This window comes from Eublepharis macularius, chromosome 9 (genome assembly GCF_028583425.1).
Source record: "Eublepharis macularius isolate TG4126 chromosome 9, MPM_Emac_v1.0, whole genome shotgun sequence".
In the NCBI taxonomy this organism is placed as follows: Eukaryota; Metazoa; Chordata; class Lepidosauria; order Squamata; family Eublepharidae; genus Eublepharis; species Eublepharis macularius.
This window is the reverse complement of record NC_072798.1, coordinates 63,395,316-63,414,508: the sequence shown is the minus strand read 5'-3', so window position 1 is coordinate 63,414,508 and position 19,193 is coordinate 63,395,316. Positions and strand designations below refer to the sequence as shown.

At 40.9% G+C, this 19,193-nt stretch overlaps 1 protein-coding gene across 1 annotated transcript in view; it reads left to right on the top strand.

The window, feature by feature from the left end:
• Window positions 1-2,889: 2,889 nt before the first annotated feature.
• FRS2 (fibroblast growth factor receptor substrate 2) overlaps window positions 2,890-19,193 on the top strand; it is a 70,680-nt gene continuing 54,376 nt past the window's right edge. Inside the window, exon 1 of the mRNA XM_054988274.1 lies at window positions 2,890-3,012. The gene's annotated coding sequence lies outside the window, so the exon portion shown is untranslated. The remainder of the gene's footprint in view (window positions 3,013-19,193) is intronic.

The following is a 19,193-nucleotide window of genomic DNA, read 5'->3' as shown; positions in this document are numbered from 1 at the left end:
TCTCCACTGAACTAAAAGAGAACATGGGAAAGAATAAGGAACAATTTATTTAACAGATATATTCCACTGTGTAAAAACAAGTTATGCTGCTTGACTGCTCTTTAGACTACAGAGCTGGCTACTTTCTAAAACAATATGGGTCACAGGTGAAAATATGTAGTCTATGCAGTCTAATCTCCATCACAAAAGCCCCACACAATAGCAGTTCTTTCTTATAAGAGTGCAAGGACTGGAATAATAGGGGCATGACAGGTCAAGATTGAGATGCCTTGGGAGAAAGAGAAGCTAATGCAGGCCCCAGCCACACAGACACACACACACACACATGAGCAATTTAGTTCTGCAGTGCTGACCATACTTACTTGGAAGTAGGTCCTTCTGATGTCACTGAACTTACTTCTGAGTAAATATGGTTAGGCTCAGAATGTAAGACAACAGGCAGATTACTTGAATCAATTCAGTTTTTCATTTTTTTTAAACAATAGTGATGACAAAAATGTGGTGCTGAGATCTATATTGTAACCTAGTTCTCTATAATGGAATGCTGCACAATTAATTGAAGTAATTATTCTTATTGTATTAAAAATAAGAATTTTGTGAGAAACCAAAAGCCCAACTGATACATTTGAAGTTAACTGCTAGTTAAATGTTAGATTTACTTTCAGTTTGTAGATATTATTAAATGAACACGTGCTATAATTTTAATGGCATTACTCTTTTATATGCCCTCAATAAACTGGGGTGTACCAAAAATCATACTAATATTTAAACTCAGTGAAGTTTTACCAGATGTTTCTTGGAACTCAAGCCTGACTACATTCCACTGCTACATGTCCTTCCTTGGCCACTTCAAGTGGTTCATGCATTTATTTAGAAAATGTATACCATGCCTCTCAAGAGATTTACAAGTAAAACAATAAAACAAGCCTATTAAAACAAACCACACCATTAAAAACAAGCCAGCGCATACAACAAACACTGAGTAGCCTAAAATGATATTATTAAAACAAGTCATCAGACCAGAAACAGAGCACAAAACAGCTAAAAACAATAAAGCCCCTTGGTTAAAAGTGTTTTGCCCTGGCCTCTACAAGAAAGTAAGGTAGGCACCAGGTGAGCTTCAGTAAGGAGGGCATTCCAAAAACAAGGTACTGCCACTGAAAAAGCAAAGTCCCTGGTCACCACTCCCCACTTCTGCAGGCAGGGGCACAGACAGCTCTTAACTGGTAGGGTAGAAACCACCCTTCCACTATCCTAGACCTAAGCCATTTACAGTGAAATCCTAAGCAGAGTTACCCCTAAGACCATTTATTTTAATGGGTTTAGACTGGAGTAATTCTTCTTAGAATTTCACTGCAAGGGTCTTAAAGGTAAGAAATAGCACCTTGAATTGTTCCTGGAAACTCTTGGGCAGCCAGTGTAGATCTTTCAGCACAGGACGATATGATCCCTTTATCCAATTCCCAACAATATCCTGAATGTCACATTCCAGGCCAGTTGAAGGTCCAGACCATTTTCAAGGGCAGATTCATACAGACTGCATAACAGCAATTTAACCTGTATGTGATCACAACATGGATCACCATGGCCAAATAATGTTTTTGAGGGAGGAAGCTAATAAAAGGAATTATGTGCCATGGAGGAACAAGAGCCAAGACAAACATTGTGGGAAGTGGAAACATACAGCAAACAAGTAAAATATTGAAAAAATGCTCTCATATTTAAACAGTATAAGCAAACGTTCACATTGCTCTTGATTTGTATCGCAAATAATCAGATTCCATAAACTCCCAGTCCCAGCCTAATCTGCCTCACGATGTTGTTGTGGGGTTAAATGGATAAAGGAAAACCCACGTGCATTAAAAATGTGAGAGATCATTAGACAGCGGGGCATTTCTTCCTCTGCAACATTACTAGATATGATAGAATCCTTAAAAGGCCAGATAGGACTCCAACGACCAGGGTTGCAGAGGCAGGCAATGGCAAACCACCTCTGTTAGTCTCTTGCCATGAAAACCCTGCCAGGAATCGCCATAAGTCAACTACAACTTGACTGCATTCTCGACCACCAGGATAAGGGAAAGCAAAACAATAAGCATGAACCAGTCAGTAAACGCTTGTGTAGTTCTGTCCAATGTTTACACAGCAGTACATCCCTCTGAAATAAATGAGAAGAGTGCTTACAGAACTTCTCCTTTAGGATTATGCACTTTATTTACTGAATCGCTGAATCAACGTGCATCAGATCGAAAAATACCAATGAAGCTGACAAAAACTCTGCATATTATGACACCAGCCCGTTTTAGGGGAAATCCGAGTGAATTGATAGTGAGTGGGTCAGGTTTTCCTCAGATCTCTTATCTTATATGTTTTAAACATGGTATATTATTACCGGATATTATTTTTAAAAACAGCATCAAATACAGGGCTAAAATCCCTTCGCTTGCTGAACCGAAAGTGAAGCGTTTATTGTGAAAACTGCGGTTAAAAAATGCAGCCTCGCGACCTCCAAGCGCTTGGTAAGAACACAGCGTCGACTGGCCACGGAGGCAGCCCGTGAACCCCGTCAGCGAGAGAGCCCTCGCTCGCACACAGCCGGCCTTTGCCCGCCACCCTCGGCTACTCCTCGAGAGGCGCCTGCCGGTGACACGCCGCCTCCCCCACCCTGATTGCCAAGCGGTGGAACTCTCCGGCGTTGCGTGGCAACGGCGAACGGTGGCGCCCTTCGAGGCGGGCTGGGGGCGAGGCCTCGGCCGGCTGCCTACCCGCCCCCCCCCTTCCTCCCGCTGGGAAGGGCGAACGAGCGAGGAACCCCGACGCGAGGGAGACCGGCGCCCGCCGAGCTCCCCTCCCCTGCTCCGGAAGGAGTTGCCCGCCTGGCCTCGGAAGTTGTCCTGGGCAGAATCCGGCCGAGCGAGGCCTGGCTGCCGCTCTCGGGACGGGAGCTCCGGTTCGACCAGGCAAGGAAAGACTGGGGGCCGCTGTCTCCGGCGGGTTGGCCTCATGAGGAAGGTGAGCGCGGGGTCCCTTTCGGCTGCGCCGCTCCCTTGCGCTGCGCCTCCCCTCGGGGCCCCTCTCGGTACACCGTCGCTTCCTCGGCCTGGCTGGGGAGCCGCCAGCCTGAGAGAGCCGCTCTCCTTCGGGTCGGGATGGACGGCGAGTTTAGGGACTGCGGGCGCGAGAGGGGCTTCCCTGGCAATGACCGTGGGGCTCCTGGCGGAGGCCGCTCGAATGAGTCCCCGGGGCGAGTTGGGTAGGAGCGGGCGAGGCAAAGAGAGGCGTGAACGGGCGCCGGGTGGGGGGCGGTCGTGGCTTGGCGAATGGAGCGGGCAGTGCCTCGGTTGTGGAGGGCTGGTGCGAATGAACGCCTGCCCTGATTGCGGTCTCGGCCGGGCAGCTCTCTTGGCTTGAAGCGGCCGTTGAAATGTCACTGGAGGGTTTGCCCTGGTGGCTGCCTCGTCAGAACTGTTGACGTCGAGCACCTCTCGTGCTGCGGGCAGGGGCGCCTTTCTCCCCTGGTAGGGGCCTGCAGGGCGCTTTTCTTGTTGACAACTCTTTCCGTAGTGGTAGGGGCCATTCCTCCTCTCTCGGTCTTTTAGTACGTCGTCTGTTTTTTCAAATGCAGTGTGCCAGCTTTGTGTACACTGCTGTTTTGTCATTTAAAAAACAAAACAGTTGTGTTGAAAGAGCCTTGGGTGGAGAATGGGGATAAACACAGTGGCTTGCCTTGTTCCTGTTTTGTGAGATCTGGTTTGGTCACAGCTTGCTCTGCAATACGTGGATTTAGGCAGATTTGTGCCGGTGTATCCCTTTAGATCAGTATTTATTTTTTAAAAAGGGATTTCTGTCCTCCTTTTCTTGTCCTAAAGGTGGCTCCACACATGGCAAAAGATGTATTCCAGTAAAAAGATCAATCAGTTAGAACCAAGCAGCATTTATGAAAACAAAGCAGTGGTCTACAAATGACTGATGTAATTAAGTCACTCTACACACAGATTAAAACCTTCCTCAAAAATAAAGGCTTTGTAAGCTTTACAAAAATTTATATACTGATATTCTAGACTTAATTTCTATGAGGTCTGGTTCCATGAGACAGGTGGAACCGCCCAAAGACAGTTTTTCACACCCATAGTTTTGACTTAAGGTGTGGTTTAGGGTATGTATGTGGGCCCCAGAAAATAGGTGTTTATGCCTTGACTGAACCCATAAGTAAAAGGGTAATCAGTTCTGCTGCTGTAATACAGGCTGAACTTGATCCCAGTGTTCTATGTCAGATATAAAGCAGGGAACAGTGTTCTTTGCCAGCTGAAGCTTCTAGCTTGTCTTTAGTGGGTAACTCTATACAAATCTTTTTCTAGTAGTCAAGTTACTGATATTACTGATTCATGGATCACCGTGGCAAGGTCAATTCTATGATGGAGCGGTGAGACTTTCTGTGCAACTTGGTGGTGAAATAAACCATGTTTAGCAACCGTGGTCACTTTCTTTTTAAAAAGCAAGCCTGGGTCTAAAAAAGCCAAGGTGCATTACTTGCATTGATAAAGACACAAGTACGTTATCAATCAAAAGTTGTTCAGTCCCTCCCCCAATTAATTTCCCTACCAGCACAGCCTCCATATACACTGGATTTAGTACCAGCTTGTTCATTGTCATTCATTTGACCATGACTTCTAAATACTATTTCAGGACAAAAGCAAATATTTTAGTAGTATGTGGTCTTTCTTCTGTTCGGTTCCTGCCAGAACTGTGTTTCTTTCTGGCAGCTATCTTATTAGGGGTAGAAAGTAGACAGCTTCTCCTGTCATTTAAAGGGATAGTTCAAGGGAGCTGAGGACTTTATCTGTTGTGGCCCTTTTGGAAATCCTGTAAGTCAGTCCCCTAAGCCGTATTTGAAACTGTGCTGATAATGGTTGTTGTGGGTTTTCCGGGCTGTATTGCCATGGTCTTGGCATTGTAGTTCCTGACGTTTCGCCAGCAGCTGTGGCTGGCATCTTCAGAGGTGTAGCACCAAAAGACAGAGATCTCTCAGTGTCACAGTGACTGTGACACTGAGAGATCTCTGTCTTTTGGTGCTACACCTCTGAAGATGCCAGCCACAGCTGCTGGCGAAAAGTCAAGGAACTACAATGCCAAGACCACGGCAATACAGCCCAGAAAACCCACAACAACCATCGTTCTCCGGCCGTGAAAGCCTTCGAGAATACATGTGCTGATAATGGAGAGATCTTTGTCTCTCTTTTGAACTGGTGAAGTGTGTTTGATTTCTAATGTTCCCTATGAATCAAGATGGCATGGCTTTGTAGATGTGAATTTTTCGGGGAGGGGAGAAATGAGGTTTGGCATGTATTAGAGGATGTTTCAGTAACATTAGACTTGGGCTTCATTCAGATGTCCTGAACAAATAGGGTTCTTTGGCCAAGCACATAAACATGGCTTCTTGTTCCCAGATGCTGCCTCCTTTCCTCACTTAGAGCTCCATTGAAGACTTCAGTTTGTTATGATGTTTGAATGCAGTGATCTGGACAAATTGGAGTTTCTTCTCCCCATATATTGATATTATAAACTAGTGTTAAACCATAGTTTGAATTCTAACAAATTGGAGTTAGGTCAAAGACTTCCATAATGGGACAGCTTGGTTTATGCTGCATGCATGTGGTATGTCACAGGCTTTCTTTGATAAATTTTCTTTGGCTCAAGCAGTCAGCTCAAATGTTAGGAGCCAGGCTCATTTTCCAGCTTTCAGGATTTTGTATTTTAATGACCATGATTTTTAATTATTGCTACCACAAAACCTAATCCTAAACTTCTCACCGTCCTTATAATTTTATTAAAGCTATGACAAAATTGTTGTAGTATATAAATAAATATCAGATAACCATGTATGTCATCTCCACAAGAAAACGTTAACTATAACCAAACTTCTTCCCAGTTTCTTGTAACTTTGACATTGCTTTGAAAAACTCTGTTTAAATGAATATTGAATATAGGAGCTAGTCTAGAAAGCAACTGGTTAAGAATAATTTTTTCTGCTACCCCTGAATTGTGCAAAGTTAACATATAAGCAAACAATAATGAGAACTTTATGCATGTGTATTTTAGTATCATACAACAAAACATATTTTGATGTGAAGTAAGTTTGTACTTTTCCAAAGGACCACTAAGATACTGTAGTAAAATCACAGTTGAAAATATTAGGTGCTGTAATGAAACTTCTAGGTGCCATAGTGATTTGGTGCCTGGGATTTGTCGAGCACTGGCATATGGAGCAGCCCACAAGTATGGCAGCATGCCACACTTGGGCCCAAGATGAACAATCCTCTGTTTCTTGGTTTTATCATTGGAATGTATAAACTGTAACTGATGAAAACACATGGTACCGATTTTTCAGTTTTCAAGTAACACTCAAAAGGGCAGACTAAGTGTGGTGTTCCCTTTGTATAGGACATTTTCTGATAGACATACTGGGTAACTTGTTGGCCACTGATCTTACAAATTAGAGTTTTAAATAATGCCTTTTATTTTTGCAACCATGTTTCCTTGTTAGCCAATTCGGATTATGTGTAACCAGATTAATCAGGGGTTGTGTCTGTGTTATCTTCAAAATTCTTCATAGCTAACTTCAGCATCAGAACAAGACATGGAGTCATTCTGATACTGAATTTACTGTGAATTTTTTAGGCTTCAAGGCTAATAAGGTTCAGACTAATGCCAAAAACTGCTGATGGAATTCCTTGGGGGCATGGATGCAGGTGAGATCAATGAAGCCATTCAGTCAGGCTTTTTAACAAGGCCGTGGCCTAAGTAGTGTGTATGTAGAAGGCAGTGATTCTTTCTCTCTCCCAAGCAACTTGCCATGGGATTGAAGCAAGAAGAGTTCTGGTTAAAGGCAGATGGAGAATGAGGGTGTTGCTGTGCTCTCATAGAAGCTTCTCGTAACATGATAATGCCATGGTGTGTGCCAGATGACTTACACTTGCACTGCAGTATTCATGTGTAGTTGTTGGATTATTGAAATGAGAAATAAATGTCAGCTGGCATTTTAGATGATACTGTCTCATTGGAGTTCGATGGGGGCTTATGTAGCCTGAATATTGAATTAGTGATATAAAAAGAGATGCAAGTGTTTAACAGACCTGTATTACTGTCTTGCATTTCAAATAAGTGTGTTGATGGAATCCCCCATTTCCCCCATGATATTTTTATATGTTGTGAGAAATATGAGACATAGAAAAGCATTACCTTATTGAAGCAGAAAATAAGACACACTAGAATAACATTTTAATCGGCTTTGTAGCAGTTTTTTTTAAAAGGCATCCATTCAGGTTTGGTACTCAAGCTTCTTCTAGTAACCAGAATCACTGAAGACTAATGCTTGCAGGTTTTTAATGAATAAATTATTGACTGTCTCTACGTAGGTCTATGTATCCCTTGAAAAGGGGGGAAACACAATTACAGTACATGTTGATTATAGAATCTCGTTGTTAGCGTGTGACAGAGATCAGTTGATGTGGAATAGTGAGTGATGAATAAATTGGTCAGTTACCAATGGGCACAGAGAGTACCTATGTCCCTTGATTGTTCTCTTAGCTTTCCTTTGTGAGATAAATAATTTGGCTTGAGACACACACAACTGCCAGCCTAAGTGAAAGCCTTTGCCTTTCTGGAAAGCTCTAAATGCTTCAGGAGCTGTAGAATCGTTTTTTAAAAGTCTTCTAAAGTTACTGCGGCTTTGAAAATTAAAAACTAAGCTTATGCATTCTGAGAATGCATGTTAGATGAAGACCTGGTAGTCCAGATTTTGAGGCTATCTCAAGGAGAGGCTATTTTTGTGTGCCAAGATGATTAACCAAAGTGATGAGATAGTGGTGATGCTTTTTTAAAAAAGAAATTAGTTGTAAAAGATCAAATTCAGAATTCTTGTAGATTTCAATTTGACAGGTTGGGCTGAATAAATTGTTTCCTATAATTGGAAGTCAGGTTTTCCATGATTTGTTTCTTTGAGTTTTAAGTCTTTATAAAACAAATTACATATATGCATTGTCCTAATATGCATATATTAGTGTATTTACAATTTACACTTAAGAACACTTTCATGGGGTAGTTTCAGGTAGGTAGCCATGTTGTTCTGCAAGAACAGCAAGATTTGTCCAGTGAATGCTAAAGGCCAACAAGATTTTCAGTGTATAAGCTTTCATGAGTAAAAGCTCCTTCTTTGAATACCTTCTTATCAGAAGAAGGGAGCTTTGACACTGAAAATTTTGTTAGCCTTTAAGGTGTCACTGGACTTGAATCTTCCTTTCTTGGGAGTGAGCCCCATTGAATGGATTGCAGTCGGATTCTGAATAGAGCTACTTAGATTTCACTGCCCATATTTTATTTCATTGTGGAGTTATATGTGCATTCAGTATTGAAATGATCAGTTAAAACATTACACATTTTTAAATTAAATACATTTAAGTTGTGTGTAATGTGTTTAATACTTGAATTACTTAAAAATATACTTTGCCAAGCATCGATCAAAATTAGACTTTTTGCCCTGAACTTACGATGAATTATGACCTTGCAGTTTGCTAAATTTAGACACACAAATAATATCTTCTGTATTAAAAAGATACATTTGTTTGTGGAAGTGTAGAAGGTTTTAATTGTGTAATTAGAGCCACTTCACAACATATTTTCCTAATGGATTTCTGTGTAGGAAGTAGCATGTACTACATTTGTCTGAAGTGCAGTGGGATATGTTACTTTTTGCATCTTTGGCTTAATATTAGTTGTACTTGTGAGATAAACATGTTATTTCTGTGTATCCCCACCACTTTCATGCCCTTTTCCCCTTTTTTCCTTTTATGTAAAACTTTACGTTACAAGTTTCATAGGGCAAAAACTTTATATCTTGTACTCTGTAAAGCATCATGCACATTATTGCTGTATGTATTATCCTACTCCTTGCTGCTTTATTTTTATCCTTATATAATACCATTTTCTGCAGTGTTTAACATCTCATTTTAATACTCTATGCCTTGTTTCAGGTTGCTGAATTTATGCTGTAATCCTGTACTGATTGCATTGATTTACACTGTGTAATCTGCCTTGAGTCTCAGTGAGAGAGGTGGATCATAAAGTAAATAAAATAAAATGGCTGTATATAAATAACATTATGTTGGATCCCCAAAAAGTGTGATCTTTGCTCACAGAAATATCTTTCTTGTACCCGCCCCCCTCCCCGTCCATCTCTAGTCACATGTGCCATTGGGAAAGTTGAAAGTTGGATACAAGTTGAGATACAGTTCAGGAGGCTGCAGCTCTAATGGTAAATTTGAAGAAATCACAGATCCACTTGCCCCAAGGTACCTTCGGATCCAACCCGTTGTGTTCCTCATTGGGGTCAATAATTGTATTTTCATTTTGACCCTTAAATAGTCCTAATGTATTCCTGAACACTATTTTTTTGTCCCTTCGTAAACTTATAAATGGCAGATTGTGGTGGTGGGAATCAACAATAATACCCACAACACTACTGTTTCGCAAAATAATAAAGAGTCCAGTAGCACCTTTAAGACTAATCAACTTTATTGTGGCATAAGCTTTCGAGAGCCACCGCTCTCTTCATCAGATGCATGACAAAGACAATATTGTAGCACTGCCGCATGCATAGGAGGTTTCCTAGTATGTACTAATTAAGGAGTTGTTAAGTATTAAGCATTTAAGTATTGAATATTTGTATATTAAATATAGCATGAAGCATATACATTAGTCTTGTCACCTTTCTTTAATGATGGTTAAAGTCCAGTTTCATGTAGAATGGCTTTATTCTATTGCTATGGGATAAAAAGATGGTATGGAGCGTTAATTGACTTTCTTGGTTTGTGAGATAGAGGTGTCATTCATAGATGGGAGAAAGTCCTGTGATGGTTTTAATATTGCTACCATTGCATCTGCAGGATCTTGTCCAGTGAAATTGTACAAGATAATTAAAAAATTCAGCTCTCCTAAGGTAGAGTATAGTGTAGATAGATAGGAATTGGACAATCAACTGTGATGTCTTTGCAAGGTTCTTTGTATGTGAAATCTTGAGGCTTCTCCAACTTGGGTGCAAGGTTAAATGTAGATCAGACAGTAGTTGCTGGGATTGTGAAGGCAATGCCAGTAGAAAGTTGAGTCTGGTTTTTGGGGAGGGGGGGTAATAATATATTGGTCCTTGACAATTGTGTCTTTTTGAAGCATTAAAGGGGGCAGCTCTTAGACTGCTGCTAAAGAAACCTTCCTTGCCTAAGGTTGCTTCAGATGGTTGTAGACCTGTGTTTAACTTGCTATTCTTGGATAAGGTTATTGAACGAATAGTTGCAGAACACTCTGTAATACAGAGCTGAGTTTTCTTGGTAACACATCTGCATCTGGCCTATTTTGATGCAGTTCATGCTCAATTTTAGGAACAGAGATGGCTTTGACAATATTCATAATCAATAGATATGTCAAATTCCTCTTGCTGATCCTGTTGGCTTTAACAGCATCTTTTCAGTGGCTCATTCAGTTTTGATGAGCATTGGGGATTGGATTGAGAGACACAATGATCCACTTGTTTTGATCCTTTCACTGAGCCCTTTCCATTGTCAGTGAAAGTGAGCATTGGGGATGCTACGTTAGCCTCCAGGATATGATGTGTGGGATGCCACAGGGATAATTTCATTCACCAATGTTGTTTAACATTATTCCAGACCTCTGAATGAGATTGATGATACCCAGCCATAAAGCTGCAGACAATGTCCTGATGACACCCAACTCTACCTGTTATCTCTGACCTGGGTCACTGCCTGGATGTTAAGTGGCAGTGGTGGAACAAACTGAATTGTAAACTAGATAAGCTGCAGTTGATGCCAATTGGGAAGGCTGATAGTTTAAGAGTTGTCTTATTAATATTAGATGGGGTGACACTGTCACTGACAGATCGCATAAAGAGTTTGGCAGTGTTGTTACTCCAGCTCTGTTGTGAGAAAGTAGATTGCTGCTGTTTCCTTTTTTCATCTACTTTTGAATTCACTCAAGCTAGCCATGCTGATCCATGCCACTAATCTCATTCCTAGAGCATTTATTGCAATGCATTCTACATGGGCCTACGCTTGAAGACAACCAGGAGATTATAGCTAGTTCAAAATACAGCAGTTCATCTTCTCACAACAAATTGGCATTACTAGCATATGACCCCAGATTTAGAGCATCTGCTTTGGTTTTCTGTTTATTTCCAGGCTCAACTCAGGGTACTGATTTTGACCTTTCAAGCCTTACACAACTTGGAATGAAGGATTGTCCCTCCCTGTATGTGTCTGCATGCCAGTTGTGATCACCTAATCAATTCCTTTTTACTGTCCCCTCCCATAATAAGGAGAGGTATGTGACAGCCCACACTGTGGTCTCCTCAGTAGTTGCCCCTGAACAGGCTTCCGGTGAATTTGCATACCTCACCCCTGCATTTTGTAAACTCTGTAAGATGGTTTTACCCAGGAGAGTGTTTAACAGGTTTAACCTATACAGTGTTTTTTGATGGTAGATTCTAAAGATCTTATGCTATGAACTTTTATATTTGGAGAACATAATTGTCTGATTTGTGAGGTCTGTAATATGGTTTTGTCATACATAAACTGCCTTGAGTTCATTTTTTAATAAAGAAGGTGGTATTTAAATATTTAGTGCCAAATCTAGTTAATGTATAAGTTGCTTGAATAAAATAAAAGTTGCCTTTCAAACCTGTCCAATTTTTGAGTATTGACAACCTTACTTCATAGTTTTGCTATGCTTCCGTTCCTTTAAAAAAAGGTGATGGCTACATACTTGAAGCTTCCCAGAGTTTTCACATGAGGAATTCTCTGAGATAGAGGGAAACATTTTGTATTACAGTCATGGTTTAAAAAAGGCTGACTGAACTCTTCCCTCTTTCTTTTCAAAACTATATTCATGAATGGTGGAACCATTGAGAAACATGGTAACTAAACACATTATAGAAACTGATGTGCTAGATACTAAACTGTGCTAACATGAGATAAGTCAAAAATATCATCCGAGGTTTGAAACATATTAGTTTAGTAGTAGATTGTGTACCTTACAGAAGCCATAGTAAAAAACTGGTGTGCAAATCTGTGTTACCCTTTTCCTACTGTGACTTTACTTGAGTTCTTTTTAATAATATTCAACTACTACTCAAACAGCAGATGAAGCCTATAAAAATAAAACACATTATGATAATACAGCTTATGCAGCATTAATCATTAGACATAAATACTTTTTAGTAGTATACAGTGATACTGAAATTAGTTCAGTCATAGATGAATCTTTTATTCAGTCATCTGCAATCAAGGCTAGCATGCTTTTATCTTTTCAGAGTAACATTAGGTTGGACTGTCCAGTTTGAGACAATAGGAATATGGTAAGTGGCAAGGAGGGGATTGTGTTAGACTATAGAATGCATGTAGACTGTCCTTTAGTTAAATTATAATTGAATATTTACCAAGCTGGAAAAATACCTAGTGTCTGGCTGCCCTATACCTGGCTGCTGAGTTCCCCCATTCTGAGGCTTTATCCACTTGTTCTTTCCAGGTGTGATTGGTAATGGTAGCATACTTGGACCTTATTTATTGATAATATTTTGTGCCCTACTTTTCTGCTTAAAAAATCCCCACACGCTTACGATTATTAACAAAATTACAAAAACAGATTGATAACATTAAATCAATAAACAGTAACAAAATGCATTTTCTTGTGACAGTCTGCACAAAGTGTGACACCCGAGAATATTCAACAACTGTGAAAAGTGCCATTAAATGAAAGACATTTCATGCTGTAGTAGTAGTAATTCATCTGTAGTAGTAATGTAGAGATATCATATAAAGTTGTAAATCTTGTAACTAGAGTTAGAGGAAGCACACGGCTTCCTTTTTGACTCAGTGTTTTACATGTAGAAGTTCTCAGGTTTTGATTGTTGGCATCCTACAGGATCTTAGAAGTAGGCATTGCAAACTACCTTTCTCAGTAGGCATTGCAACCTACCTTTCTCTCTGAAATCCTGGAAAGCGGGTGCCACAGTAGACGATGTGGAGCTAGATGTACCAGTAGTATAAAGCAGCTTTCCATGTTCGCATAACTCTTGAGCATAATAAGAAAAGCTTAACTAGAAAAACACAGTGCCACTCTGTTGAGGGACAGGGGTGTGTATGTAAAAGAGAGGCCAATTTTCTGTTCTGTAGAAGAACACAAAGCAGATCAGAACAACATTCCCTTCTACCATATCCTGGATTCCATGCTGCTGAATGAAGAAGTACCACCCCTGACCTCACTGTCTGCCTCACACTTGTGTTAAACTTTGTCTCACTATTTTCTTCCTTTTTATTTGCACAACTATTTAATTTTCATATTGTTTCTTCTGGACTCGACATCCATATTAAAACTGTTCCTGTATCCTGTTCTGTATTTCTGTCTGTAGCTCTTTTCTTTGGACTTTTCATCTTCCTAAACTCTTGCTTGCCCCGTTCCTTCTTCTTTCCCAACCTAAAAAGTTTGATCCTCTGTAGTCCTCTGTGTAAATGCATACTGTCACTTAGGAATTTGAAATATTGTTTACTATCCTGAGTAGTAGCTAGGACAGAATATATCAGGGACGGAAAATATTTCAAGTTTTTCCTGAAAAAGCCAACTTTGGACCCCACCGATCTGTCCAGTTACCGCCCAGTCTCGAACCTCCCGTTTCTGGGTAAGGTGATTGAGCGAGTGGTGGTGGAGCAGCTGCAGGGCTTCCAGGATGAGGCATCGGTCCTGGACCCATTCCAGTCTGGTTTCCGACCAGGTCATGGGACTGAGATAGTGTTGGTCGCCCTCACAGACGATCTCCGCAGGCATCTGGATCAGGGCGGGTCAGCGCTGCTTGTGTTGCTAGACCTCTCAGCAGCATTCGACACAGTTGACCATGAACTGTTAACCCACCGCCTTGCTGATGTGGGGATTCAAGGGACTGCCTTGCAGTGGCTTGTCTCTTTTCTCCACGATTGGGGACAGAGAGTGGCGTTGGGGGAGAGGTTATCAGCACATCAACCTTTGGTGTGCAGCGTCCCCCAGGGGGCGTTACTTTCCCTATTCTTGTTTAATCTCTACATGCGCCCTCTTGCCCAGCTGGCGTGGAGTTTTGGACTGGGTTGCCATCAATATGCGGATGACACCCAATTGTATCTGTTGATGGACAGCCGGCCTGGCTCTGCTTCCGAGATCCTAAGCAGAGCATTGGGGGCCGTGTCTGGATGGGTGAAGCAGAGCAGACTGAAGCTGAACCCTATGAAGATGGAGGTCCTGTACCTGGGCCGTGAGGGGATAGATACGGGGATTCAGCTCCCGATCTTTGAGGGGGCACCACTTGTGCCTGTTTCATCGGTCAGGAGCCTTGGTGTGACGCTGGGCTCCTCCTTGTCAATGGAGGCCCAGGTCAAGGCAGCTGCCAGAACTGCCTTTTTCCATGTTTGGCAGGCCAGGCAGCTTGCCCCCTATCTCTCAACCCATGACCTAATGACAGTGATCCATGCAATGGTCACCTCCAGGTTAGATTACTGTAACTCGCTCTATGCAGGCCTTCCCTTGGGCCTGACCCAGAAACTGCAGCAGGTCCAAAATGCTGCTGCTTGTGTCCTGACAGAAATTCCATTCAGGGCACATGTGACTCCAACTCTGCAGCAGCTGCATTGGCTCCCCGTGGAATTCCAAATCAGGTTCAAGGTTCTGGTTCTGACCTATAAAGCCCTAAACAGACTGGGACCAGCATATCTGAGGGACCGCCTCTCCCCATATGTACCTCAGAGAGCTCTTAGATCTGCAAGTAAACACCTACTGGTGGTCCCTGGCCTCAGGGAGGCTCGGCTGGCCTCGACCAGGGCCAGGGCATTTTCTGTCCTGGCCTCAACCTGGTGGAACTCTCTGTCGGAAGACACTCAGGCCCGCCAAGATCTTGTACCTTTTTGGCAGGCCTGTAAGACAGAGATGTTCTGCCAGGCATATGGTTGAGGCCAGCACTGGATCCATCTAATTAGCCTCCCTGCCGGTCTCCTGTCGGTGGGGGGGAGCATATGGTCCATCTGCCTCCATATGCTTGAAGAGTTAGAGGTTCACCAACCCACACCTCCACTCTTTTCTTCCCTTGTGTATGGTGGGCAGGGAAAGGGGGAAGGGTGTCCCATTTGCAATGTGGATATCCATGAGATGTTATTTTATTGGTTTCACTTCTTGTATCTTATTTATGATTGTGACCCGCCCTGAGCCTGCTTGTGGGGAGGGCGGGCTAAAAATCCAATAAATAAATAAATAAATAAATAAATAAATAAATAAATAAATAAATAAATAAATAAATAAATAAATAAATAAATAAATAAATAAATAAATAAATAAATAAATAAATAAAAAATTGATGCCAGCATCAAGCGTGCAAATGGCAGTCAGTCTCTTTTTCTGTCAAACTAACATTTTCAGGCATTCTGTTGACCTGTAGCCTGGGATTTTATGTCTTTGCAAAGATCAGTAATGAGACATAAATCAAGCTATGCATTGTGAATGATGGCATACTAAAATTGGCTCACTTCTGATAGAGGGATGAGTGGCAGCTGGGTCAAGCATGGCTGATTCTCCCCCTCCTCTTGATTACTAGAATACTATATATGGCCTAGCAGTCTGAATAGCCCAGCTTAGCCTGAGCTTGTCAGAACTTGAAAGCTAAGCAGGGTAGGCCACAGTTCTTGGATGAGAGACCACCAAGGAAGACTGGGGTTGCTACATGAAGGAAGGCAGTAGTGAAGCACCTCTGCTCATTCCTTGCCTGGAACGCCTTGTGGATGGGATTGCCATGAATTGGTTATGACAGCATATTATTTCTTCTATATATGGCCATATATGTACTTCTCTTTGTAGTCTGTTGCATTGTATCCCAAATGCAAGGGCTTAGTGGCACCCAAAAAAATTAAAGCAGCTTTTTTTCAAAAAAGGGCTCACACTGCTCCTTAAGATTATTTATGATATAGTTGTCAGTTGAGTCTGTAGCTGCTATGTATTTGTATAGTTTAGGGTGCAGTCTTAATTTGAATTCTAAGAAGTTCCACTAATCCTGTGGGATTTACCGTCAAGTAAATTTATATAGGCTGGGAGGTGGAAATATATATATAATTTTTGGTCTGTTTCAGTTGGCTACATTATTCAGTTGGACAAATCACTTTTAGCTAGCTTCTTTAATGTGTAGGTGTTATGGTTTATTTAGCAAAATTAATCCAGTTTTTCAAGTACTAGATGACTTCATGTTCGTTGACTTTATTTCTTTAAAGCACACATCTAGCTTGATTTTTATAATGGTAGAATGAAGCCTTAAATAAGTTGTGCTTCTCCATCACTAGTGTATACAAATGCTAGCCACTGAAAATGACAACATTTGGACTTGGCCCAGAAACAGAAAATAATGTGACCTTTTATATACTGGAAGATACTAAACCTTCCTAGTAGGGAGGGATAAATAAGACGCTGTATTCGAGACTTTTTAACAACTAACTGCTTAGGATACTCTGCCAAATATATTTCTCAAGTGGGCTGTATACTATACCAATTAAAGAAATGTAGCTGCAAGAAGTCTTAGATTTGCTTGACCTTTTCTAGGAGGCAGAAAATTTAAGCATGTAAACATTGTAAAAGAATGCTTTGAAAGAACCAAGGCAAATTAAAATGGAAAAACCAAAAATTAGGGCTGACTAGGTAACAAAAGAGGAGTGGCTGTCTCTGTGAATATTCTTGGAATAAAGTACATGAACTTCATTAATTGCCATTAGAAAGGTTTTCACTTGAGTGAGTGCCAATAAAATGTTTTGCTCAGTCTCTCGCTGTCTTCACTGTGAGTGTGCTATTTGTGTTTACATATTTTCCCCACAAAGTCCATTTACATTACTAAATGTTTTAGCATTTCAAAATTTCAGAAAGTTAGCAGTTGAGATGTTTGAATACTGTTGGAATAAAATTCAGTCATTATTAAATGCATATAGCTTTAATTTTATAGAAAGCAAAAGAAGAGAGAGTAATTCTTGGCCTATTACTTTCTTTTTGTGTTTTTTAAAAAGAATTTCACATTTACTTTGTCCCAGCATCTCTTCAGTTTCTATCATCTGCATTTTGTCATAGTAGCTCTTTAGACAATGTGAATATATTTTAATGATAGCAAGTAGTTGACTAGCCCATTATCCGTGTTACTGTTTAAATTAGTATTGGGTATAACCCTAATAATGGCCTTTCCTTTCCAAAATTACCTAAACTTGTAATATAAGCTGTTCTCTTAACAAAAGTTAGACCTGCTTACTAATACAATTTATAAATTATGCTGCTCCGGAGGCTGTACTTGCTACCATGGAAACCCCTTTTTAAAACTTCCACAATGTATTCTCTCAGGCAATTGGTATTTTGGTTTTGACAATTTTGTCAGCCACCACTAAATATTATGAAATATAACAATCAAATCCCCATGCAAGGAAGGAGGACACTGAAGAGTTGCATGGTGAAGTGGCTTGAGAACATTATAACCATTGTTGCAGTGCTTCCAGCCCAGCTATATTGTTGAAACTGTGTTTCCCTGGATATATTCATAACATCCCTACCCTAAAAGAAGAGGGGGCAATTTCCCTGAATGTTCCTTGGGTTTGCTACAAAGAGTGATCGGGGTAATGATATTTACTTAGTCCTACCCATCTTTGGCAGCCTGCTGTGCCATTGCGGCTGCACTGTGAAATCACTGCAACTACATCCGTGACTGTGGCTGGGGAACTCCCTGGCTGCTAAAAATTACAGCAGCCAGTCACCAGTCAGTCTGCTCTCTTCTCTGTTAGGGTTATTATAATTTGGCCATTATGTACTTTTCTTGTCTGTTTCCATACATTCTTCAACCAGTGAAAGAACTTTTTGTATATGTTTGTTAGCTGATGGGATTTTTACATAATCATTTGGCTTTTTGGTTTATTAACATTGTAATCCGATGCAGAATTTAAACCCTTTGAAATCAATGGGCTTGGATGAAAGTAATTCGGCATATATATTTTAAAATATGTTTTTCTCTTGAAAAGACAACATAATATTACTGTGAATTTAAAATGTAATAAGGAACAGCCTCCCATTGTTAACAGGAAAAGACTTTACATATTTCGTTCTTCAAATTTTGAGATACGGGCACTGGGGAGTATAAAGAAGAATTGCAGTTTCAGAATATCTGTAAATCCACCTCTACTGTGTATGTTCATATGGTGCCCATGACATCCCCTACCCTAAAAAGGGGGGCAGATTCTGAATATGAAACACACATTTTCCAGTGTTGATTTCCCCCTTCCCAAACCTGCCCATATAGTACATATAGGAGAAAACATTGATACTCCTATCCTGCATTGTTCTTCTCATGTTCAGAGACAGCAAGTAGTTTCATTCACACTTATCCCAAACCCCAGCAGTTGGTGCTACAAGGCTATTGCACTGTAACGCTAGACCACCCAGATCCAGATTTAGGTGAGCATGATGCTAACGCTTTAGTTGTGCTGTGATACTGCACTGCAAGAAAGATTTCTACTTGTTAATTGTTATCCCACTCGACTCTCCATGACTCCATACGATTCCTCAACCGTTCTATTCCATTTTGCTCCTTCAGTGGGAAGTACAGCCCCATACTGTTCAGGCTGAACACCTACTCCCTGACCAGGCAGAGTTCTCGCCAACAGTGTCACCATCTTATCTGGACTGAGTTTGTTGGCCTCATGCAACCAGTTAGTGGCTCCAGACTCACTGTCTCATCTAGATCAAATGAAAAAGAATTTGTGGGGGCTGGGTAAAAAATTTTAATCTGTGAAAACTGGTAAGGGCTACATTTATTAAAGCTGTCGGCTCTGAATGTATGTTGATTGTTTTATTTGTATACATTTTCTACTCTGGCCTTCCATGGGAAAGATTGGGTTTTTAAAAATATATTTAGAGAGAGAAAATAGGCAGACGAAAGGTAGATTGATCAGTTCCTCAGTTCTCAGTTATAGTGAGACTGATTTTGTTCAGCTGATAAAAATGCAGTCTTGATTTACTTCTGCTCTGTTAAAGCTGTGTATGTTGTTTCTTTCTTGAAATCTTTATTCTTTAGTTTTATATTGTAATTCAAAAATAATTTTTAC